General features: G+C 43.9%; 1 long non-coding RNA gene across 1 annotated transcript; it reads left to right on the top strand.

Annotated features, from left to right (window-relative positions):
- Window positions 1-23,309: 23,309 nt before the first annotated feature.
- LOC122476239 lies at window positions 23,310-23,907 on the top strand. The gene is made up of 2 exons (XR_006295427.1): window positions 23,310-23,574; window positions 23,752-23,907. It is a non-coding gene; the product is annotated as an uncharacterized LOC122476239 (long non-coding RNA).
- The last annotated feature ends 775 nt before the right edge of the window (window positions 23,908-24,682 follow it).

Genomic DNA, 24,682 nt, shown 5'->3' with positions numbered 1-24,682 from the left:
AGGATATTTTACCATCATGCGCATGCAGCAGGCTGTATGGCAAAGGATGTAGGCTGTGGAGTCTAAGGATCCTGGAGGTGAATTTCAGCTAAACCATACCAGATACGCGGCCTCTCAGGTTACTTGCTGTAGCATGTGAATAATAACACACGGCGGATTAAGCACTAGTGGGCTCGTAGGTAAAGTGCACTTTATTAATTGTAGCTATTCTTGCCCTTATTATCACACAGAGCCCTTAATATGTGGCTCCCACCCACCATTCTAGGCTCACTTCCTGCCAAATCCCCCCTTGCCCTGCACTTTACACCCCTTCAATATCATGCTGCCTATGTTTTCTCAGATGGGCTGTTTGGTTTCACATACTCATGCCTTTTACGTGCTATTCTCAATGCCTAAAATATCATAAATGTCTTGCCTGTCATGGGAATGCCATTCCCATTTGTCTTTCAGAAGGGATGCTACCTAAACCTGGCAAATATGGTGATCACAGCATTTTACAGAAGGCTGTTTATATGCTTCCTATAATTATCTCTGTAAATATATGTTTTGGTATATAATATATATAACATAAAATCATATATTCTAATATATAATATATTCAATATATGCTGTAATACATTTTTAATGTCTTTACTCTTCACAGCACATTTGTAAGGTAGATATTATTAAATAAGTAGTTCCTTTGTCTACCAAGCAAAACCTGAAATAAGCTAAACTCAAACTTTTAGACACAGAGAACATAGATACAGATGTAGTAAAGCTTTCTACATTCACTTTAGGTTTTTGACAGTTGGATAAACAAATTTAGTTGTAAATTTAAGCAAGTTTATTTGTAAATTTGCTAGTCAATGCACATAACTGACCTGAAAACTTCAATGGAAGGATAAGTTTTGAAGCTACTTGGAAGGCCATGTCAGTTATCTCTGTATCAGGGAAACCTTTCCTCGGAGTCTGTCTCCCACTCAGTCCCTCTACTGTGCGTTCTCTACACCTTGCATCTTGTATGCACTTCCATGCTTGCACTTATCCCTCTGATGATGTCCTACAGTGTATTTCTCTGATTGTTTACTTGTCTCTAAGTGCCCAGTCCTTTGTGTATGCCCCAGCACACAGCCCAGGGCGTAGGATCTAGTAAGGAATCAATATGCCTCCACTGAATGAATGCTATGACAGACAGCATAAATCTAAAATGCCCATAGGTTCTTGGTAATGCCAGTCCCCAAGACAGGGGTAATAGAAGAACCGGTTTAGGGGTTGAGTTTGTCCAGTGGAGTTCTAGCAGGCAGATGTAATAGCCAAAGGTCAAATGAGAGATAAGAGCCTGATACAGTTTTGAGAACACAGTCCATGTCTATATGGTAGCTGAAGCTATGATCTTGGTTATTGATGGTTTTTCACAATCACAAGATTTGTGAATAGGGTGAGAAAAGGAGAAAGCCAAGGATTCTAGAGGAATATCCATTTCAAAGGCCAGCCAAAGGAGATGAAGATTAAAAGATAAGCAGCTGGAAATGCAGGAGAAGAACCAAGAAATTGGGTATCCCAAAGAGCCAAAGGAAGACAGAATTTCAGGAGATGTGTATAGTCCGCAGATGCAAGTGGGTATGGTTTTGAGAAAATGGAGGTCACTGGGGAATTCAGTGGAAGCGATTTCAACAAAAAATCAGAGGGATGGAGTGTTTGGGATTGCAGATTGTTACAGAGAAGGGATAAAAGGAGGAAGTGGGGGATCCACCAACCTGATCATTCAACCGAAGCACTTTCTTCTCTAATTAAAGATCTTAAGGCAATATCTGTAATTTCTCAGAGGACAGTCAGCAGCTCTAGGAGTTCACAGTGAGAGTAACCTCACTATGGTCTCTGTTTCTGGAAGATCAACTAATTTTCCAGTGTGATATCTGTCCACCTTGCTACAACTCAGAATAGACCTCAGTTGATATCGATGCAGAAAGGGTAACTGAGACTCAGGAGGCATCTTACTCAAAGCCAGTAATGGGTGGATGGCCAAATTTGGTGCCCAAATCCTAATTCCAGACCCTCCCACAGGATCCTGGGAAAAAAGGCAGTGCGCACACATCTTCCATATACTGGAAGGGATCCAAAAATGGGTAAGGGAGAGGCGCTAGGCCTGATGGATTTTTAAACGCTTTAATGGTCTCTGGGTAGACAGGGGCTGAATTGAGAACATACGAATAATTGGTTACAGCCTCGTTTCTCTGAGATTTGAAATTTTCAAATATGTATGCCTTCTGCCTATGGTTACATTGTAAGATCCTTGGAGAGAATAAGCATCCCCAAAGTATTCAACATACAGTAAGAACTTATTAGACAATAGAATGTTTAGAGATAGGAATGTCCGTTAGAGATCATCTAGCTCAGCTGTATCGAATTACCCTGCAATAGCTTTCTTGTTGACTCCTCGGGCTCCTCCACTTGATTATAAACTCTTCTGGGGCAGAGTCCCTGATTTACTCTTTTTTTTTTTTTCCCACAACCAAGCTCTAAGCTTGACCATAAAAGGCATTCAATACATGCTTGATGAATAAATAGATGCACGCATAAAATCTGTGAGATGCGAAAGAGGCAGTGAGTAATCTGTCCCTCCAGATCTGGGATTAAATGTCACTTCCTCAAAGAGGACTTTCCTGCTCACTGGGCACACACTCTAATTGCTTCACGGAACTTCTCAGTTTACACTTGCTTTATTTACTTGTTTTTTATTCAAGTGTAATTAACATACAGTATTATATCAGTTTCAGGTCTGCAATATGATGATTCAACACTTCTATACATTACTCAGTGCTCATCATGGTAAATACTCTTAATCCCCTTCACCTATTTCACCCATCCCCCCCACCCAACTCCCCTCTGGGAACTGTCAGTTTCTTCTCTATATTTAAGAGTCTAGGGGCGCCTGGGTGGCGCAGTCGGTTAAGCGTCCGACTTCAGCCAGGTCACGATCTCGCGGTCCGTGAGTTCGAGCCCCGCGTCAGGCTCTGGGCTGATGACTCAGAGCCTGGAGCCTGTTTCCGATTCTGTGTCTCCCTCTCTCTCTGCCCCTCCCCCGTTCATGCTCTGTCTCTCTCTGTCCCAAAAATAAATAAAAACGTTGAAAAAAAAAATTTTTAAAAAAAAATAAAAATAAAAAAATAAAAAAAAAAAAAATAAAAAAAAAAAAAGAGTCTAGTGTTTTGTTTTTTTCTCTTTTTTTCTTTGTTTCTTAAATTCCACATGAGTGAAATCATATGGTATTTGTCTGACTGACTTGTTTCACTGGATCCATGCATGTTGTTGCAAATAGCAAAATCTCATTCTTTGTTATGCCTGAGGGATATTCCATTATGTATATATCACATTTTCTTAATCCATTCATCTATGTATGGGCACTTGGGTTGCTTCCATATCTTGGCTATGTAATAATGCTGCAAGAAACATAGGGGTATGTATATGTTTTCATTTCCTTTGGGTAAACACCATATAATCCAGTAATTCGACTACTGCTTTGTTTACTTTTCAATTGTCTGTTCTTCAACTAGAACGTAAGTTTTCAAGAAGTTGGAGATCTTATATATCTTGTTCAGTGTTGTCCTCAATGCATAGTGCTAGCAAAGGCTTAACACATAGTAGGCCCCCAATATTTGTGGCATGAATGAATGAGTGAGCAGAGCCAGAAGAAAGTAAGGCTAAAGTAGAAGACTCAGATCTGTGAAGGAAGCAAGTTTTGGGCAACTCCACCTGGCCTGGGGGCTTTTTTATTCCCAGAACAAAGCAGCTTCTAGCCCAATTTCATTCCTTCCCACTATCCAAGGAATGGGATAGAGACTCAGGCTTCAAACCTTTGTTTACCTCTCCATATTTCACTAATTTTGTTGGATTGCAATTGTGACCCATACTCCCCAGGATTAATCAGATAAACCCAGTTGAGTTAGCACTGAGTTTTTACTCTTCTCTAACTTGAAGTTGTTGGGTTTTTTTTTAATGCTTATTTATTTATTTTGGGAGAGGGAGAGTGTGAGCACAGGGAAGGGGCAGAGAGAGGGGGAGAGAGAAATGCCACGCTTGCAGAGCCCAATGCGGGGCTTGATCCCACAAACCATGGGATCACACCTGAGCCAAAGTCAAGACTCAGATGCTCAACCGATTGAGTCACCCAGGCGCCCCTTTAACTTGAAGTTTTAACCCCCTCCTGTCTCCAGAAGTCGTTAAAAGGAGAGCTGGGAAAAAAAATCATTAGGGCTTTTCCAATCCCTACCCCACTTTGACTCTCCAAATGCTGCAATTCCTCCCACCATACGAGCAGAACGATGTGAATCGCTGAAGAGAAGACTTCCTCACCAGTACTTCGGCTCACAGTTTATGGGAACGTCACATCCAGACTGAGCCAGACTGGGCTCCAGAGACCTTTTGCCTTGTTTACTTGATTTACTGCTTGTTTCAAAGCAGTTCTGGGAGAATCATTTGTGTCACCGCCTACGCCTAAGGGAAGATCTCTCGCTGCTGAGCTGCTGAAACTTGCTCGCTCCATCCTGCCACCCTCCCAGGTGACCTGCTCATTCTCTACTGGAAGTTTGCCTTCCTCAGTTTGCTGCTGAGTCTGGATGGCTCAGGGGCTTCTTCTGTTGATGCTGTTGATATTGAGTTTTGCTTTGTCTTTCTCCTAGTTTGGAATAAGTAGAACGAGGAAATGGAGAACAGTTGACAATCCCAGAAGCCATTCATCTTCGGTAAATGTCAAAAGGAAAGTGGAAGCAAACATCCGGTAAACAAATATTTGACGCACACCGAGGAGAGTAACGCTGATCCAGATTAGTACTAGCCAATGGAAATGTAATATAGCCAGGCATGTAATTTAAAAATTTAAGTGGGGCGCCTGGGTGGCTCAGTCAGTTAAGTGCCTGACTTTGGCTCAGGTCATGATCTCACAGCCCGTGAGTTCAAGCCCCTCATCAGGCTCTCTGGTGGCAGCACAGAGCCCACTTCGGATCCTCTGTCTCCTTCTCTCTCTCTCTGCCCCTCCCCCGCTTTCTCTCACTTTCTTTCTCTCTCTCTCTCTCTCTCTCTCTCAAAAATAAATATATAAACACTTAAAAAACAAATAAATAAAAATTTAAGTCACCACATTAAAAAACTAAAAACACAAAAATATTATTCATTTTAAAATATATTTTATTAACCTAACATATCCAAATATTATCATTTCAGCATGTAATCAGTTAAAATTTAGGAATGTGATTTTTCATACTAAATCTTCAAAATCTAGTGTATATATTATACCGAAAGCACATCTCCATTCAGACTAGCTGTGTTTCAAATTATCAACAGCCACATGTAGGTCTAGTGGTTACCATACTGGACAGCACAGATCTAGATAGAAATGTGGGAAAGTTAGAAAATAAGTAAGTAAAGAAATTAATAGAGACGATGACTAGATTATGATAAATGCTAGAAGTGAAATAATGGTGATAAACCAGCAACTGAGGAGTAAGGATGGGAAGTGTTGTTAGTTAGAGAAGGGTGTCATCTGGGGCCTCTCACAGGGAGAGCATTTGAGTGGGTACCTGAACCCTAAAAATGGACCAGCCAGGTAAAGAAGTGGGCACGGGCAATCCATGCAGAAAGAACAGTAGGATCAGAGGCCCCTCAGCATCCAGACACTTGGCTGGGAATGTTCTCCAGTGCGGCCATGAAACAATGACCATGGAAAAGGGTGCTGTGGGAAGACTTAAGGAGTGGGCAGTAGCAAAGCACGTGGGGCTTGCAGGCCTTGGAAAAGAACTTGATGTAATTCCAGGAACAATGGAGAGCTGATGAAGGGATTCAGGCAGGAAAATGCTGCAATCCAGTTTGCAACTGTGAAAGATTTCTCCCTCTTCTGCCTGGAGCATGAATAAGAAAGCAGCAAGAAAAGACGCACAAAAACTGCTGGGAGGAGGTTATCTGGTTGGCCAGGTGAGAGAAGGTAGAGGCTTGGCTGGGGGTCATGGTAAAGGTAACAGGTGTAAGTGACTTTAGGATACACTTTGAAGGTGGGACTGATGGACTTGCTCACAGATTGGTCATGAGGGGTGAGAAGGAGAAAACACATCAAGAATGTCACCTATAATTTTATCTTGAGCACACGTCTTGCTCCCCCCTTCTTCATCCTTAGCCCCAGCTTCTACAGCCCACATCCCAAGAATTTCTGGTCTCCCTGAGACTTTAGCCAGAAAACCAGCTTTCCCAGGCACTGGTCAGGAATTTGTCTCCAGAGTTTCAGGTCAGCAAGGAGGAGATGCGTCCCTCCTCTACCTCTGCTTCTGCTTCTGCACTCCTGAAATCTGTTAAAGAAATTTCAAGCTCCTATGCCAGGACCACATTCCTTAATAGAATGTGCCTGTGGACCTGGGCCCAAGAAGTGCTGGGAAGGTGGCCCTATTCAAATCACTCACAGCACTGGGAAGGTGAATCAGTCTAAATTGGATTGTGAGTTTGTCCCATTGATGGGAGAAAGGGTAGAAATTTATTCTAAGGGTGAGTGTCAATCAATAATGCATTCCAGAGAAGGAGTCCGAAAAGCAAGCTTATGTGCACTGCACTGAAAAACAACTGTAATAACAAAAGGTACTGCTCTGTTTAAGATATAAATAAGATCATAAGGAATGAATTTCCTAACAGTACTTCCTTATTTACTCCAGGCAAATGTTGAGGCTTAGTACAGTTGATACAAAGACTAGACTGTATAAGAAAACTCACATAAGCATGTAAATCTTATCATGGCTTAAAAACTAAGGGAGGGTTTGAGTGTGCATGTGTGGGGTCAAGGTAGTGAGGGGGGTGACAGTGAGCTGGGGTAACAAGCAGAACATGCAAAAAGGGTGAATTGACGATGGCAAATGCCAGACCCCTACCTACCCTTTCTCCCTGCTACCTGGGCCAAGGTAATGGGAGGCATCCACATAGCAACTATACAAAATCGAATAGCATTTTTGCTGCCCAGAAATAAGTATCCCCAACAGATGGCATTTCCCAGGAGAACTGATTATGAGGCCTAAGGGAGCCTGAGCTTAAATCCTGGAATTGACTGAGTCACATTAAGTGTGAAGAAAGAGTTGCCTGTTCAGTCTGGGTTTCAGTTTCTTCTAGAGCAAGACAGACCCACCATCGGTTCCCCAGCCCAGGGCCTGATGTTGCTAATGTGTTTAACTCTGTGCCATGACCCATTCTCAGCAATGGGCATAAATCTTGGGGCTGGCTTTCCAGAAATGGTCGATAGTTCCCTGGGAAGAGAGCCTGACTTTCTCTCCATTTCAGGCCTGTTTCCTTTTCTGACATTTTCCCATGCCTTCACTAGGGGACTGAGGAGGGTGATGTTGAATAAAGTGAATTTGCCCCCAAAAGCTAATTCATTTCTATGGCTAGAATATCATGACCTGAAGCCCATCCCCAAGAGACTCTCAGGGGAAGGGGCTGTCACCTTCCCACCAGACCCAAGATATAAATGGATGGGAGGAAGAAATGGAATAAGAGATAAGGGTAGGAAGAAAAGTAATAGAAACGAGAAGCCATCAGCTGAGTTCAAATCAATCGGGCCCCTTTGGACAACGAACAGGACTTTATTTTATTTTATTTTTTAATTTTTTTTTTCAACGTTTATTTATTTTTGGGACAGAGAGAGACAGAGCATGAATGGGGGAGGGGCAGAGAGAGAGGAGACAGAGAATGGGAAACAGGCTCCAGGCTCTGAGCCATCAGCCCAGAGCCTGACGCGGGGCTCGAACTCCCTGACCGCAAGATCGTGACCTGGCTGAAGTCGGACGCTTAACTGACTGCGCCACCCAGGCGCCCCTATTTTATTTTTTAAAGTTTATTTATTTATTTTTTGAGAGAGAGGATGTGTGTGTGTGTGTGTGTGTGTGTGTGTGTGAGCAGGGTAGGGCAGAGAGAGAAAGAGAGAGAGAATCCCAGGCAGGCTCCACACTGTCAATATAGAGCCTGATGCAGGGCTCAAACTCATGAACTATGAGCCAACTCAAGAGTTGGACACTTAACCAACTGAGCCACCCAGGTGCTCCAACCAATAAGACTTTACATCCTGACCTAATAGCCTTAATTGTACATGATCATTAACTTTTCATTACTCATCCTCCAAGTGATATCCACAGCCTTCCGCAATAGCTTTTTTTTCCCCCATTTACTTGTGTTTTGTTTTCACTTCAAAGTGTTAACAACCATGCCCTCATGTTTAATTGACAGTCTGTTTTTCTCCAAATCAGAACCAGCTTTTCAGTCGATGGTGTGACATTTTCTCTAGAATTAGTAATGACTGAAAATTCTAATCAACTGACCCCAGAGCATTCTGATAATATTGTGTGCACATGCATATGTAATCTGAGCAAGGCCGTTTGATCTAATCTAGTACCTGGAGAGCAGAGACCCAGAAATCAGATGTCCTAGATTCAAATTTCAACTTTGCCATTGAATTGTAAGACTTTCAACAGGTCACCCCTTATTTCTACTGCCCACCTCCTTAGGTGACTTTAGGACAACACCAATTCAAAAATAGCAACAATTCTAGTTGCACAATGTTACATTGTTCTGTGAGTTTATTGAGGATTGAAAACGGGGCGTAGGGGGGGGCGGTAATAAATCACTTGCATTTTTAAACAATAGATGTGCACATATAAAACTCCACTCTGCAATGAACAAAAACCTGATCTGAGATAAAATTCTGCACAATATCCTCCTTATGAGAATCCACAAATTTTAAAAATTCGCCAGCACTACTGGGGCTTTCAGATCATTTCTTCTTGCACGGGCAGCAGCGGTAATCCAGAGGGAGAGTCTGCAAGGGGGAAAGTACATTGCTGATCCTGGCCAAACAGACTTGCCTTTCATTTTCTGGAATTATCCTGCCTGCCTGGGAGGCAGGGAGGAATCAAGGGTTAATCTAATCAAACTGGCTGCACAAATCGACCCTATTCAAGCAGGAGGAGGGTCAGAGGACTGAGGGACTTAACACACCCTTCAAATTACAACTGAGAAGTTAAGCTGAATCTGTTTCTAGAGGGGTTTCACTTTCTCAGGAGAAGAAAGGTCAAAAATAAAGTCCAAATAAAGTCCAGGGAGAAATGCAAAGTCTAGTTAGACCAGTAGTTCTTAAACTGTTTTCCTTTTTTTCTTTCAGTCTGCCATTAAGTGTTATTTCATGTGTTACTATTTGCTTATTGTTTATTATTTGCCTCTCTCACTATAATGTAAATGGAATGAAAGCAGGGATCATATTTATTTTATTTCCATTATATTCTCTGGGACTCGTTAAGTATCTCACATACAGTAAGCACTTGAAAAAATATTTGCTGACCAAATAAATCATGAATGAATTACTTAGCCTTCTTTTTTTTTTTTTTTTTTTTTTGGTCCTAGACTTCTTTTTCAAAAGCAGGGTAGGTAAAAAAAAAAATTTTGTTTTAATTTTAAAAAATTAAAAAGCAGGGTAGACATGCCTGTGTGGCTCAACCGGGTAAGCATCCAACTCTTGATTTCAGCCCCTGGTTTTGGCTCAGGTCATAATCTCACAGTTCGTGAGTTTGAGCCCCGCATCGGGCTCTGCACTGACAGCACAGAGCCTGCTTGGGATTCTCTCTCCCCATTTCTCAGCCCCTCCCCCCCCCGAATAAATAAATAAACTTTAAAAAATTGGGGTAAAAGTAATAACTCCTCTCTCCATGAAATATATATACTTTTGTATTTTTTAATTTTATATTTATATTTATAAATATTTATAAATTTATATACTTATTTATAAACATTTATAAAATATTTATATTTAGGTTCTATATATTTATATATAATTTTTCTCTCCATTATATATATATGTATATATGTGTGTGTGTATATAGATGTAGATGAGATAGATATAGATATATAGATAAATTGAATCTTCCTATGCAAAGACTCCAGCTTCCAAAGGATTTTCCTGCTTTACCTGTGACACTTAGTAACCCTCAAAAGCACATAGAAAAACTCTAATGTCATGTATTCTCCAGTGGAGCTACTCTGAAAAGGACTAAGATTGGGACTAGGGTCTTCTGATTCCCAGGTTAAGAAGATCTGAAATTGGCCCTTGGAGATGCTTGAAGGATTTGGGGTCACCTTTGAACACATGTCCAGTAAAAGGAGATCCTGAGTATAAGGGAACAGGAAAAAAAAAAAAAAAAGTCCTAGATTTGTGAGTCAGAACACTTGCCCCTTAAAGCTGTGGTATAATCATAGCCAGGGGCTGGACCTCTCATGTGAATTAAGAGGATGGGCCTAGACCCCACCTCCCATAATATAATAACTTGTGAACCAGGTCAATAATGCAGTTGGCGGGACTTGAACACAACAGGATGTTGCTATGTAGTTCACATGTCTGGCTCATAGCAGTGCTCCCTTACTATAAGAAGAAAAGAACAGTTTATGCTGTTCAGGAAAAACCCTGAACTACCTAAAGATCGTGAGACACTCAGTCAGGTATCTGGGTGGTGATGGAACCTGCCATTGAAGAGGAACGAGGATGATAGCCAATAGCTCTCAGATGATCTATTCCCAGTATTGTCTGGAAAGGAATCCTCCAGTCAGATTGCCTCCAAAACCCAGCCACTCTTTTGAAAACCCTAGGCTTATCTTTGCCACAGCTGAGATCGTAAGCGCAAAATTCCAATTGATTCTAATGGAACAGAATATTGGTTGCCTTAAGGTGGTTTTCTTCTAGTCTGTTCTTAATACAAAAAAAAAAAAAAAAAAAGCCTGAAAGAAAGCAACATTGCTTGAACACCTACCTGGCAGTCTTTCCATTTGCTATCTTGTTTAATCCTACGGCAACCCTGAAAGGCACATCTTTCCATCCCAATTTTACAGATAAGAAAACGGACACCCAGAGAAAAAACTGACTTTCTGTCACACAGCTAGGAAATAGAACTTAAGTCCAGGTCTATCTGGCTTGGAAATTCTTTCCGCAACACCTGGCTGCCAGGAGGGAGGAGCTAAGTGGTGGTTGGGCAACTGAGAGGTTTCCAGGCTTCAGGGAGTGCTATACACAAAGCACAGTTTACTTATTCTGCTCCCTGAGGGCCAATATATGCTCTGTGTCTGGGGCCTTCTCTGTTTAATCTTTTCTCAAATTACTATCTCTGAGTATCTTCCTTAAAACAATGGACTTTGAAACCCCAGTACATAGCTGCAATTCAGACATCTGAAAAAACAAAGAGACGATGAATTTGTGAAGAGATCTTCAACCTCATTAGAAATCAGGGAACTGCAAATTGAAATCACAGTGAGAGAGCAGTTCACACCCACTACAAAAGCAAAAATTAAGAAGTCTGACCATACCCCATATGCAGGGAGGATATTGAACACAAGGGAACTCGTGCACACCAACAGAATAATATCTGTATCATCATTGTGGAAGACAATTGGCCTTATCTTGCAATGCTGCACATATAACTTTTGACTCAGCAAATGGTTGTATGCATCAACCGTTTAATAGTAAAATTACCTTTGGGGCTCCTGGGTGGCTCAGTCAGTCAAGTGTCCGACTTCGGCTCAGGTCATGATCTCACAGTTTGTGGGTTCAAGCCCCACGTCGGGCTGTGTGCTGACAGGTCAGAGCCTGGAGCCCGCTTCAGATTCTGTGTCTCCCTCTCTCTGTCACTCCCCCACTCATGCTCTGTCTCTCTGTCTCTCTCTCTCTCTCTCTCTCTCTCAAAATTAAATAAATATTTTTAAAAAATTTTAAATAGTAAAATATCTTAAACATAGTCTTGATATACAAAGACATTGAGGGACTATGGGACTGACGGGGTTCATAGCAGCCTTAGATGAAGAGGTTCCCAATAGAGGGGCGTCATGGAACAAAGCAACAAGTGGCCTCCAAAGGGACTGAATTCACCAACTTGGTCTCATTCATGATGAATAGGGACACGAGATAAGATAAGGATGTCCAGGAAATTGGCATTTCAGATAAAACAAAGAATAGTTTTCTTAGTGTTAAGTATGTTCCACACAATATTTGGGACACACTTATACTAAAATTATTTAAACTAAAAAATTATTTATCTATCTGAAATTCAAAAATACTTAGTACTCTTTATTTATTTATTTATTTATTATTATTAATTTTTTTTTTTGGCTAAATCTGGCAACCCTAATAATGACCCTCTTATTATTTGTAAGGGAAGTGTCCTTTGGCCCGTAAATCAAAACCAATTATTCAACTGTTTCATAATAGTAGGATTTTCATAATAGGAATAGAATAGTACCGTTAAGAGCTTGAAGTGTGAAAATCAGGCAAACCTGGTCCTGAGCCCTAGCTCTGCCACTTGCTAACTGTGGTGTAGACTAAGTTATTCCCCCTTTTATGTGTTATTCCTCATTAGGGCTTCTAGGAGTATTAAATGAGGTAAGATGCACGGCAAATGCTCAGCACGGTGCCATACACCGTATTATGTGCGCTCAATAATATGAATCGCTCTTATCCATACACTGGGGTTCCTATAAAACTAAACACTAGGATAGCATCTTGGTGGCTAGGACATCATCCTCATTTCTGGGATATTTAGGACAAAATCAGAGGCCAGAGCCCCACCCCCCTTACCGCCCATTCATTCATTGTCTGAGAGCTAGAAGGCAGAAGAGGAGACCAGATGGCCTTCAAAAATTCTCCCAACACTAGCATCTGTTGGTCTTTACGTCCTCAGCAATCTCACACCCCTGACGGCCACTCCTCTTTAGAACTGTGAAGGACATGTCAAGTTGTGTTCTATCCAGTGTGAGTTCGTCCAGTCATGGGGACACACTCTGAGGCCATGAACCATATACTCACATCCTTACACTGAGAAATGCAATTTCCTATGCTTTCTCATTCCTATTCATAGCTCAAGTCACTACCCTGGATCCAGAGAAAACAAGATGCATGATTACATGAAGACTTGGCCAAGATTTAGAGATTTCAGAGCACAGCAACACACGATCACCTGCAGAAATCCCCGCGTCTCTCCACGTTGCCTTCCCTTTCCTTGCTGTCGTCTTCACTATCTCTATTCTCCATAGTCTCTCTCTGTCTCTATCCCTGTATGCTACATTAAAGATTATTTTATTAGCATAGTACAGGTATAATTAACAGTTTCTGCCGTTACATATTAACTTTAAGAATGCAGTTTAGGGGCACCTGGGTGGCTCAGTCGGTTGAGTGGCCGACTTTGGCTCAGGTCATGATCTCGTGGTCCGTGAGTTCGAGCCCCGCGTCGGGCTCTGTGCTGACAGCTTGGAGCCTGGAACCTGTTTCGGATTCTGTGTCTCCCTCTCTCTGACCCTCCCCCATTCATGCTCTGTCTCTCTCTGTCTCAAAAATAAATAAACATTAAAAAATAAAATAAAATAAAATAAAATAAAATAAAATAAAATAAAAAGAATGCAGTTTATAAATAGTTGATACTTGATATCATAGATTGATATTTGCCAATCATAAAAAAAAGTCCACATAATAGAATATGCCTCTGTCACAAAAATAAGGAATCAAGTATCTAGAACAGACATTGTCATGCTCTGCATCAGTGGCTCCTATAGCACCAAGTGACATAAAACTATGAACAGGGAGATCCCCCTTAAGGGAGGAATAAGATGGGTAGGTTTTGTTTCAGCTGCAGGCCCTGAATTGCATGGTAGCCATCCTTTGTAGGAGACAACTTTTCACAGCATGGCCGAGAGGCCCAGAACGTAAACCTGGCCATCACTTGACCAGACATGGAGTTACACGGGCTTCTAGAGATGTCAGAGTCCTGCTAGGTTTCCCTGAGACTGCAGTACTGCACACCCTGCTCAGTCTCCCTCTTTCTCCATCATAAAAGTCTCAGTCTAATTTTGGCAAAGCAACCGTGACTGAGTGCTCAGAAAAGCATCACGCGTGTTTTTAAAATCTTTAGTTTTAGGATAAGGAGTCTTTCTCGGCAGACTGCTCGTTTCATCCCTACCTCACCCCACGAATGTGACCAAGGCAGGCAGGTCCTCACTAGGATGCTGGGGGACGGATCCTGCTAAAGGTTCCAAAAAGTGTCATGTCATGCTATGCTTCAGGGAGCGCTCTGGCAGAACTTGTGACATTAGGTAACAAATGCTGCTCCCACTTCAGCGTGAAGTAGCAGAAAAAGGCTGTGTTGGGGTTATGAGTTCCGGTCAAGAGCCTCCCCTTTGGGCCTCAATCTTCTTTGAGAGGGTGGGTCAGGATCCCTAAGGTCACTCCTTGCTTTGACATTCTGTGATATGCACTGTGCCATGGGAAACGGAGCTCTCCCCTTGCTCCCAAGTGCAGATTCTGGTGGCTTTCTCTCGTTAACCTCTCTCAAACAAGTAATATTTTGTTGTCCTTCTCATCGAGAGAAAGGAAAGGAGGGAAGGAGGGAGGAAGACAGGAAAGAGGGGGAAAAAGGAGGGAGAAAAGCTTTTGAAAACAAGCCAAATAAAAAAACACAAAGCCATGCTTTTTAGAGTGGGCTGGGGGCTGGGGTGGGGGGATACAGCGGCCCCCTCTGCAATGCTGAGGCTCTGTCAGTGGCACTCCATCCAAGGGCCATGAGTCTTTGACCTCACTTAGTAATCAGATCCAGCTTGTCTTTCCTAAGTGAAATGTGGGACCCAAACAAGTTGCCAGGTGGCATGAGAGGCCTCCAATGGGTTAGGAGATGATGTCACATTCTTCCCTACTTCTGCCCCAAAAATATTTGGGCCTCTTGGCTTCTGCTTCTTCATCTAAAAATACCATCACAGGGGCGCCTGGGTGGCTCAGTCGGTTAAGCGTCCGACTTTGGCTCAGGTCACGATTTCGCGGTATGTGAGTTCGAGCCCCGCGTCAGGCTCTGGGCTGATGGCTCAGAGCCTGGAGCCTGTTTCAGATTCTGTGTCTCCCTCTCTCTCTGACCCTCCCCCGTTCATGCTCTGTCTCTCTCTGTCTCAAAAATAAATAAACGTTTTAAAAAAAATTTTTTTTAATAAATAAATAAATAAATAAATAAATAAATAAATAAATAATAAAAATACCATCACTGGAGTTTCATTAGGATGATTAATGCAAATATCATCCATGGGGTACCTGGGTGGCTCAGTAGGTTGAGCATCTGACTCTTGATCTCAGCTCAGGTCATGATCTTATGGTTCGTGGGACCAAGCCCAGCATTGAGATTCTCTCCTTTCCCTCTGCCCCTCCCTCTCTCTCTCTCAGAATAAATAAATAAACTTAAAAAAAAGAAAACATCATCCATTAACCCAAAATGGGTATTTTGCTCAAAGAATATAAAACACTGAGAAGTGTTTAAGAAAAGGCCGAACAATCCTTCCAAACACAGGAGTATTTTCATGTCCCTCCTCTTCCCACCAAAAATCACAAGTGGAAAGCAGATTTTGCTGAGGGACTTGGGGATGGGCTTCCTCCTTGTTTCTGTCACCACAGTTAGACAAACTGTCTCCAAACCGCAGGGACTACAGCAGTGTTAATCATTACTGGAAAATGAAGACAAAATCACTTAGCCATGGGATCTAGGCAACCAGGGGTGCAACATTCAAATCCACTTAGTTCAAAAGGATTTCCAGAGGAAAATTCCACTTGATGTTCCCTAGGCCAGGGTTTTCCTGGCTGCCTATCACCTACTCCCAGAGCTTCCTCCTCCTCTTCCTCCACCCAACCTAACTGCCCTGTTAAAGAGCAGCCCCCATGCTCCACCCAGGCAGCAACCAATGTCATACCTCCGGGCAGCTTCACATCTGGAAGGGAAGAGAACTGGAACGGCCATTCACTCCGGACACTTCCGCTCCTACCTATCTGGGGGTTGAGGCTGGAGGCTGTTCTGCGTGTATCAGATTGTTCTTGCATGCCTCCATGAAGTTTCCATCCTGAACAAAACAAAATTCCTCTCTTGGAAGAGAAAAGGTATCCAAAGGCAGCACTACTCTAAATGTGCACAGTAGAAAACGTCATAAGCAAAAATGCTCTTCGGCCTTATTTCCAAAGACCGAGTTTAACAATATTAACCTGATTTCTTGACTACAGGTGCACAGTGAGTCTCCAAGAAGCAGATACGGCTTTCAGCATCCTCTCATTTCCCTTGACCGTGGTACTCTTGTCATGGCATGACTCTATGGAACTAACATTCTTCAGAATACACTTAGGGGAAAGCTGTCTTTGAAGAATTTCTCCTTTTCCTACTTTTAACCTCTGGTTTAGATCTTTTGGCACTTTTGTGGTTTTTTTTTAATGTTTATTCATTTTTGAGAGAGAGTGAGACAGAGCGTGAGTGGGGGAGGGGCAGAGAGAGAGGGAGACACAGAATCCGAAACAGGCTCCAGGCTCCGAGCCATCAGCCCAGAGCCCGACGTGGGGCTCGAACCCACGGACCGCGAGATCATGACCTGAGCCGAAGTCGGATGCTCAACCGACTGAGCCACCCAGGCGCCCCTCTTTTGGCACTTTTGTATCCAGAATTGATTAAGCACACAGGTCAAGAATATGATGGGTATTCGTTTGGGGGCCTATAAACCATTAGTTAACTCGGTTTATTCTGGCACCCAAGGAGAGAAAGGTGTGTTTGTCCACCAGGACTTCCTCATTGGAAAAACAGCCTTTTATCTCAGAAGCCCAGGATATCTGTGTAGAAAGAGACATGACCATTGCCCTGGAGCCCCTTACCTTTTCCATGATAAGGTTAGGGTTAACTTGCCTTGACTTCTCCTTCTCAACCTGATCTCTCCTCAGACTCTTCCTTGTGACTGGCCAAAAGATGCACTTTCATGGGGTTCAGGTGGAGTGTGAGCTTGTGCAGTGTCTCCCCAGCTATGGTCTCTCGTGGCCAGAACTAAGGGAGATTGTGTATTCCTAGACGAAATCAACCTGAAATCAAATGCTATGATTTTGTCTATTTTAAGGGTCAAACCCAGGAACAAAACTGATGGCTGAACACACCCTTAGTTCTTGCCATACACCCAAAACCCAAGACTCCCTTTGTGAGCTCCCACCACTATTAGAGTAAAATCCAGCTACAATCTGACTGCAGCCAAGGGCACCAACCGCCTAATACATTCCTCCCTCTCAGCCCTCTGTCTCATCCCTTCATACCCCAGGCTCTTTGTCTCCTGAGAGGCTTTGACATTGCTATCCCTGCTGTCGAAATAGTCTTCTGGCTACTTAAAAGGATGGCCTGTTCTCATTTTTTTTTTTTTTTTTTTTTTTTGAGAGAAAGAAAGAGTGTGAGCAAGGCAAGGGCAGAGAGAAAGTATGAGAGTGGAGGAGAGGGGCAAAGGGAGAGAATTCCAAGCAGGCTCCACGCTCGGCACAGAGCCCAACACTGGGCTCAATCTCCTGACCCTGAGATCATGACCTGAGCTGAAATCAAAAGTCAGAAGCTCAACTGACTGAGCCACCCAGGTGGCCCCTGTTCTCATTCTTCAGGTCTCAGCTTAGAGGTCACCAACTCAGGGAAGCCCTTGCTGACCTCTCTAGGTCATCCCCCCTCCTTTATTTCACCAATCACCTTATTGATTTCCTTCATTGCACAACAATGTTTCTTTTGTTATTTGCTGGCTCCATTTGTTTATTGCTGGCTTCATTAATTTCCTTCTGGTTGAGGACATTTCCTATCCTGAACACTACTCTAGCCTCAGGATTCAGCATATATTTGTGGAACGAATAAATGAAGGTGTAAAAGAGGGTTCCTCAAGACAGGGGTCACTGCACATCTCTGTCCAACTCCTCATCTAACGAAGGCATGTTAAAACCTAAGTTTTCTACCCTGGAAGAATTTGCACCATGGAAATAGGCAAATGCTACAAATCAATGCTTGATTTATTGTTTTGTTGACCTTCGGACTTAAGTAATGGAGAAAATGTTAATAATGCATCAGAAAACTCAAAGTGTATCATACCTGTAGCCACTATATTGTAAATGACAAGAAAATTGAGAGGCGCTTGGGTGGCTAGGTAGGTTAAGCGTCCAATTTCGGCTCAGGTCATGACCTCACACTTGGTGAGTTTGAGCTCCTCTTGGGCTCTGTGCTGACAGTTCAGAGCCTGGAGCCTGCTTTGGATTCTGTCTCCCTCTCTCTGCCCTTTCCCCCACTCGCACTCTCTCTCTCAAAAATAAACATTAAAACAAATTTTTGTTAATGTCACAGAAAATTGAGAAAATATTCATATATGTGTGTGTATCTATCTATCTATATATATCTATATAGATAGATCTATATCTATCTATATAGATAGATATGTGAAAAGCCAATTAGTAACCATTTAGCAGAACACTATTGGCTTGGATGCTGCCGGTTTGCAATATACTGTGACAAGTGCTGGGATGATGTATGTGCACGGGAAAGATCTATCAGAAAAGGGGGGACCAATAACTTTACCTGGAGCCATTCGGGAAGGCATTACAGAGGAAGCGACTCAAGTTTTATTCTTACGAAAGAAATTTCCAAGTTAAATAAAATAGGGATGGGAATTCCAGGAAAAGAATCCACAAAGATTATAAAACATTGTTTTGTGCAAATTCCACACCCTGCTTTGTTTGCTCCGTTACTGGCCCTTAAATCAGGGGAATCGTGGTGTACATATTCTTCTGTGACTTGTTTTTTTCAATTAGTATTATATTGTTGAATTTCACCTGTTGATGCACGACTATAGTTCATTCATGTTTGCTGCTTACAGAGTTTGATATTGTATCTACTTAATGGTCGATTTATTCTTCTACTGTTGATGTACATTTGAAAACTTACATAAACTTACAATGAAGTAAATATACAAATAAAGTAGTATTCTTCTTAATTAGTTATCATTTCATTTTACTATTTTGAGTTGCTCGTTTCAGGGTTTTGCCTATGAAACAATGCTGCCATGAGAATTCTTACAGTGTCTTTTTTTTTTTTTTTTAATGTTTGTTTATTTTTGAGAGAGAGAGCACGAGCTGGGGAGTGGCAGAGAGAGGAGGACACAGAATCCAAGGCAGGGTCCAGGCTCTGGGCTGTCAGCACAGAGCCCAACACAGGGCTCGAACTGAGAAACCGCGAGATCATGACCTGCGCCGAAGTCAGATGCTTAACCAACTGAGCCACCCAGGATCCCCTATATCTGTCGTGTGGATGGGCAAGCATTGAATAACCCTCTAGGAGGGAACTGCTGAATCATAAAGCATGCAGGCACATTTACAACCCTGCTTCGGGTGCCCCCTGTTTTTCAAAGGGGTTGAACCATTAGCAGTCTACCGGTGTCTTTATTATATACCACATGCTATTGTTGACACTTGCTATTGTCATACCTTTTAATTTTTGCCCATGTTGTAGGAGGATTCTCGCACAGAGAGTGGTGACACCGAGGCTTTTCTTTCCAGGAAGCAACTTTGTGTCGACACGACTCAGGTTCCTACCCAAAGAACTAAGCCTAGAATGCCATGTGGCATAGTTTTTTATATATATTTTTTACTTCTTTGTCTGCCATATATGGTAACACACAAACATGCAGTCTGATTAAGTGGTCTCATGTTACAAGGTCTTGAGGGATATTGTCATGTATAGTCAGATTGCCTTGAAAGGTTTTTTTTTCTTAGGGAGGGGATCCTATCACAATCTGATAGATGTAAATGGTTTTGCATTACCAGGTTAATTGCTATTTCTTTGTGTTTAATGGGTTTTGTTATTTAGCAAATTTTCCTACTGGGCCAGATGTTCTGGCCCTGGTTTAAAGGGAAATAAATTACCCCATGTTTTCTTATTACAATCGAAATTGTATGACTGACTTTATTGTGCCCAGGTGATATGTTTGTCATGACCCTGTGTATCAAAAACACCTTCATGTCCCAACCTGAATTTGGTTTCTAATCATACAATGGTGATTCTATGTTAGTTTGAATCAGATATTTGGGGAAATAGGGAGTTCCTTCAGACAGGGGTAGGTCTACCTCAATGGGCTTTCAAGTCTTCTCTCTCATCCAAGGGAGAGAGAGAAGTAGGTGGTGTCATTAACGTATTCAGCATCTTCAGTATATATCAGGTGCTGGGAATAATTAAGAATATGGCCCCTACTTTTCTGAAATCTGCATTCCAGCGACACATATGAGTCGTTAATAGTCTAACCCAACTCCCCTTCCCACCTCTCCAAGTCACTGGGCCCTTCATTCATTGAACCACCATTACTGCGCACAGGCTCTGGGCCCTGTGTGAAATGTTGGGGCCACATCTGAGGAGGCATTCTCATTATAAATGCTGTCTCCAGGAGCCCCACCTGACAGCCGGCTTCAAGGCTGGCTGAGGAACCATTAGTCCTGTAAGGGAGGAATTCACTGAATTGCTTTCTGGTGGTAGCCACTTTAAACAGCCATGTTTTTCAAACTGTAGTTCACTTGCAATCAGAAACTCTTTTCAATGCCTATTGATAATGCAAATTCCTGCACCTCTACTCAAGGAGCTACTGATTCAGCAAGTGCAAGAATCTGCACTTTCACTAGCTCTTAGAGAATTCTGAAGCCTGCCGAAGTTTGAAAACCACCGTCCTTCTAAAGTCATGCAGCTACAGAATGTTGGAACATAGAGGGCATAACTAACAGATAAAGCTACAGATCAGGCCCCATGCCTAGGAGGTGGAAATCCCGATGTTGTGGCTCCCTGTCCAGTGTTCTTGGCTCTCAGGAAACGTGCCCAGGGAGAATCTAAAGCAGTAGGCCCTGCTGTGCCCACTGTGCTGAGGCTCAGTTGGTCTGTCAGCAGACTTGGATACTGGGATTGCCGGAGGGAGATGTGCTGCATGACCATTCCACACACCTATGCTGAAACCTTCCAGCCCCTAGATGGCCCCTCTGGGTGGTTAATGGCATCAATTTACAGACACAGCATGCTTGGAGCCCCGCTGGCCCCCAAAAGGAATCTAGCCAAAGAGCACAATAGGACTGTAGCCAACATGGACCCAAACATGAACAGCTGGGAGAAGTGACCTCCTTAGGCCTAAGGCATGTAGAAGGGGGTGTTACTTCCTGAGTTCCTGCTTGGAGGAGGGGAGGATCCCTGTCTCTTAGCAGGTGCTCCATAAATGCCAGCTGCATGCTGGAAGAAGGGTGACAAAGAGCTGAAGCATTTGGGGACAGGAGGCTGTAGGAGGAGGAGGGCCTCTGTATAGATTGGATGCATCATGTCCTCAAAGAGAGCAGACCTCTCAGACATTTATCTTTTTTTTAATGTTTACTTACTTATTTAAAATGTTTATTTATTTATTTTGAAAGAGAGAGCGAGTAGGGAAGGGGCAGAGAGAGAGAGGGAGACAGAGAATCCCAAGCAGGCTCTGCACTGTCAGCATGAAGCCTGACGTGGGACTTGAACCCATGAACCATGAGATCATGACCTGAGCTGAAATCAAGAGTCGGAGGCTTCACTGACTGAGCCACCCAGGTGCCTCTATTTATTTATTTTGAGAAAGAGAGAGGGGACGGGGCAGGGAGAAGAAGTTGGGGAGAGGGGTAGAGGGAGAGAGAATCTTAAGCAGGCTCCACACTCAGCAGGGAGCCTAATGTGAGGTTCCATCTCACAACCATGAGGTCATGACCTGAGCCAACATAAAGAGTCAGATACTTAACCGACTGAGCCACCCAGGCTCCCCAACACTTGTCTTTCTACCGCACCCTCCCCCCGGGAGCCCTCTCGCTGGCCTCCTGTATGACTTAGCTTGTCCTAGAGCACTGCTTTCCAGGCACCAGCCAGTCGTGCGAATTCTAGACCCTGGTCCAGGAATGTGGGGTAAAGCCACAGATAATGAAGGTGGTGTAACTTGTATTAAACTGGCTATCTGTGTAACATTATACCTTTTGTAAAGCTTTTTTACTTTTCGTTAGCCCATAACTCTGCTTGGAAGGCTTCTGCCGGGTTGACAGCTCTAGCTTCTTCTCAGCTTGTAGGTGGAGGTTTTTAAATAAATTTCACCCCCTCCAGGTTCCTCTCATATTTCATCATGCTGTTTGTCTCCCTCAGAGCACTTGTCACATTCGGTAATTATCGTCTTTCCCTGTTTCCTTGCTAATCGTGTCCTTACCTGGGATGGAGGGAGGTGCCACGAAGGCAGGGACCATGGCTGTCTTGTTTAGCACCATATCCCAACACTGGACAGACCTGGCACACAATCTTTATTAATGCATACCAATCCTGGGGCGCCTGGGTGGCGCAGTCGGTTAAGCGTCCGACTTCAGCCAGGTCACGATCTCGCGGTCTGTGAGTTCGAGCCCCGCGTCAGGCTCTGGGCTGATGGCTCGGAGCCTGGAGCCTGTTTCCGATTCTGTGTCTCCCTCTCTGTCTGCCCCTCCCCCGTTCATGCTCTGTCTCTCTCTGTCCCAAAAATAAATAAACGTTGAAAAAAATTTTTTTTTTTTAAATGCATACCAATCCTAAGGCAGGTGTCATTTAGATGAGTCCCTGAAGCAGAGAGAGAGAGAAAGTTCGCTGCCCTTCCCTGAAAACCTGGTTAGTGGCAAACCCTGTACTAGAATCTAAGGTCTCTGGCTCCTCGTCCAACGGTTAGCAGGATGCTAGCACCCATCTTTGTCCTGCAAAGGAAAGAAAACTCAAAGACATGCCTGCAGGAGAGAGAAATGAGGCAGAGCCAGACACAAAACCAAATCCAGTGCCAAACAAACCCTGTCCTCTCTACAACCAGTGTTTGCAGCTGATTTCCTACTCTGTGCTGGGGACCTGGGGTGGAGGAGAGAGAGTTTGGGTCCAGGTTGAGCTGCACCCAAGGGTGCATCCTCACACACCAATATCGCCTCCTTCCTGAGCCCCGCTAGGACCTGGAGGTGAAGGCTCAGGTCAGTTGAGACTACCTTAGCTTGGGCTGCTTTAACAATATACTGCAGACTTAAACAGAAATTTATTTCCTCACAGTTTTGGAGGCTAGAAGTTGGAGATCAGGGGGCCAGGATAGTGGGGTTCTGGTGAGGACCCACACTTCCTGGCTTCCAGGTAGCCACCTTCTTGCTGGATCCTCATAAGAAGGAGGGCGGGGGTAGGACATTGGGCTCTAACTTTTAAGAGCACTAATCCCATCATGGAGGCTCTACCTTAATAACCTTATCTCAGTCTACCTCCCAAAGGCCCCACCCCCTAACACTACCACCCTGGAGGGTCAGGGCTTCTCCATATGAATTTTGGAAGACCACAAACATTCCATTTGTAACAGGGACCCAGGAAGTGGCAGCCTGGGGGCAAAGAGGAACCAAATGTGAAACTTCTGTGATCTGTGGCCAAAGAGACAAGGGGAGGAGAGAACAGGAAGTGAGCAGGGAGATGGAGAATTCCACCCATGGGTTCATTGCCAACAGTCCTCCAACGGTTCCCGTGGGTTTCCTGGGCTCGCCAGACACCACCGGGAGTGAAGGCGCTCAGCTGGACCTCATTAGCAGGCCTTGTTTTCCATTCCGGTTTGCCGCTGACCTGGCGCCGGTTAGCATGCTGCCCCAGGCTGGGAAGGAGCGGGGCACCACCTCACGCTGAGTCACCCAGCTCAGGGACCGGGAAACTTACATAACGAGCCCCACTCCGAGCATTGGTACATCAGGCTCAAGGTCCGGGGGCGGGAAAGAAGGAAGCGAGCCTGGGGGCAGCACGGGGGCACGGGAGGTGGAGGTCCTGGGGACCCTGAGTCTGTCCGGGACAGGAAGACACTGCGCACCCAGGCGCCCGAGAGGGCTCATGCGTGACACGGTAGGATTCCTCGTGATTACAGATGCAGATTCAGGAGAACAAGGACAACATGGAACATCGGCTTTAAATCCACACAGCCCGGTTCCCGTCAGCCTGTTCTCGGCGGCCCGGGAATCTGAAGCTGGTCCAAAAAGAACACAGGTGGCAAATGAGGAACTTAATAAAAATGTGAACTCCTGAACTGTCTAAGCTATGTCTTCAGGGTATTGTTACAGCCACAGGAGATAGCCCTGCAGTGACACAAGACGATGTTGTTTGCGTAGGGAAACAGCCCGTGGGCTAGAAAAATGTGAGTGGGCGGCCGTTTGAACTTTGTTGCAAAGCTCCTTTCAGTGGAGACCCCTTTACGGATGAAAATGAAGACACTGGCTATGGTAGGAGACATTCCTGAGAACTGGTGAAAAGGGGATACTTGCCTTTGTAAGAATTTTGTTCCACCCTAGCCCTTTGATTCCTTCTGAAAAAGCAGCCTTCCAGAACGCTGCTCACCCCAACCCCCATGCGTACCCCTATAAGATGTGTCAAAGGAAAATTGTCTACCGAGGAAGCAAATCACTCTTTCCCACCAAAAACTGAGTATCCGTTGCTTCAGTGGAACTTTTTTCAACATGCACACAATTTCTTGGCAGTCTGGGGGGCACGGTGCTACACAATGTCAGCTCTGCATAGAGAGGAGAATCACTCCCAGAGTGAGAAAGACCTCAGTCGAATCTTAGATCCACCTTCGATCATTTTCCTGCCTCTCTGAGCCTCAGTTTCCTCCTCTGTAAAATGCAGTGGTCAGAGCACTTAACCTCACAGGGTTTCTCTGAAAGCTTTTAAAGGAGCTCTCATTGGGGCACCTGGGTGGCTCAGTCGGTTGAGCGTCCAACTTTGGCTCAGGTCATGATCTCGCGGTCTGTGAGTTCGAGCCCCACATCAGGCTCTGTGCTGACGGCTCAGAGCCTGGAGCC

This window comes from Prionailurus bengalensis, chromosome E4 (genome assembly GCF_016509475.1).
Source record: "Prionailurus bengalensis isolate Pbe53 chromosome E4, Fcat_Pben_1.1_paternal_pri, whole genome shotgun sequence".
In the NCBI taxonomy this organism is placed as follows: Eukaryota; Metazoa; Chordata; class Mammalia; order Carnivora; family Felidae; genus Prionailurus; species Prionailurus bengalensis.
This window is presented reverse-complemented; position numbering and strand designations above follow the sequence as displayed.